Below are 2,005 nucleotides of genomic sequence, written 5' to 3'. Positions count from 1 at the left end.
TGGCTAGGACTTCCAATACAATGTTGAATAGAAGTGGTGATAAAGGGCATCTTTATCTGGTTGCCATTGACAAGGGGAATGCTTTCAATCTCTCTCCATTGATAATAATGTTGGCTGTTTGTTTTGTATATATGCCCTATATTATGTTAAGGAATTTCCCTTCCATTCCTATTTTTCTGAGAGTTTTTTTTTTTTTTTAAATCAAGAATGGGTGTTGGGTTTTACCAAATGCCTTTTCTGCATCAATTGATATGATTATGTGATTCTTTTCCTTTATTTTACATATGTGATAGATTGCACTGATTGTTTTTCTAATGTTGAACTGTTTTTGCATATCTGGTATGAATCTCACCTGGTCATGATGGTTTTGTTTTGTTTTGTTTTGTATTGCTAAATATATGTTCATTGGAGTTATTGGCTAGGATTTTGTTAAATATTTTTGTGTCTGTATTCATGAAGGATATGGATCTGTAGTTTTCTTTTCTATTGGTCTTTCCCTGGTTTTGGTATCAGGGTTATAGTTGATTCATAAAATGAATTTATGAGGATTCCATCATTTTCTACGCTCTGGAAGAGTTTGAGTAGGATTGGTGTCAGCTCATCACTATATTTATGCTTTTCCTCTTATATATGGATGAGGTTTATTAATTTTCTTTGAGGTTACCCTGTGATTTATTATTTTCTTCCTGAGTTTAGAACAGTCTGTTCAATCATGCAATTGTCTTGACTTCCTCTCCATTTGGAAATTCTCTATCTACACTATTTATTACCTCTTTCTGTTTGTAGATGTCCTCATTTACAAATTGATGTCTCTTGTTCCCTATTTACAGTCTTGTAAGTTTATTTTACTTTGGATACTAGTTGGTTTCTGAGTTATGTTGCCATGGGTGTTAATCATCAGTTATTGCCTGGTGTTGTTACTTCTCTGTCTGAAGGACTCCCTTTAGCACCTCTTATAAGGTTGATCTGGGTTTAATGAATTCCCTTAATTTCTGTTATCTGGGAATATCCTAGTGTTGCCATCATATTTGATGGACAATTTTGTTGGGTATATAATTCTTGGTTGGCAATTTTTTCTTTCAGGGTTTTTATATATGTCATCCCATCACCCTCTTGCTGGCATGGTTTCTGCTGAGAAATCAGAACTTCATTTTATTGACTGCCTGTTCTAGGTAACTTTTAATTTTTCTCATGCTGCTTCCAGAATTCTTTGTCTTTGGTTTTGGAAACTTTGATTATGATATGTCTTGGTGATTTTATTTTGTGGTCTACCATTGTTCTGGTTACCTAGTGGTGCTCTGACAAGAATATATCACAAATGGAATGGCCTTAACAAACAGGAGTTTATTCTTTTACACTTTGGAGGCTTTAAGTCTGAGTTCAAAGTTCCAGGCTCTAGGGGCTGGGTGAAAGCCCCTCAACCTTGGGCTTCAGCTATGCCTCTTGCTCCTGGCCCACTGAAGCTGGAGACTTTTCTTCACTCAGACAGTTGCTGACTGCTGAAACTGACAAGCCCAAGGTTGACAAGTAAAAAGGCACAGTCCTGATGTTACCAAACCACATGACAGGCCATGAATTCAAGTCCATTGAAAGTCCCAAAGTTGGAGGAGCATGGTAGGCAGCTGAACAATGACATGGCTACATGCAGGGTTCAAGCATGCCATAAACTAAAGACCATTCCCCAAGACTTCTCCTTATACACAGGAAGCAGACCACATCCCTAAAGCAGCTACTCACAGTAGATTCCACCATAGAGTTGATTACCAGTCTTATCATAGAGAATACTACATCCAGCTGCCCAGCCACTCAACCAGGCCCAGCCAAGTTGACACACAAATTTAACTACCACAATCATTTTTGGGTTTGCTGAACTTCTTGAATGCATATCTTCTTGTCTTTCATCATATTAGAGAACTGCTCTTTCAACAAATCTATGACAATTTTCTCTGTGGCTTTACTTGTCTCTTTTTGTTCTGGAATTCCAATCACATGTGTTATTCCTCTT

Source organism: Orycteropus afer, unplaced genomic scaffold, assembly GCF_000298275.1.
Source record: "Orycteropus afer afer isolate SDZICR_OR568_19922 unplaced genomic scaffold, OryAfe1.0 scaffold00144, whole genome shotgun sequence".
Classification (NCBI taxonomy): domain Eukaryota; kingdom Metazoa; phylum Chordata; class Mammalia; order Tubulidentata; family Orycteropodidae; genus Orycteropus; species Orycteropus afer.
Note: the sequence above shows the minus strand (reverse complement) of the source record.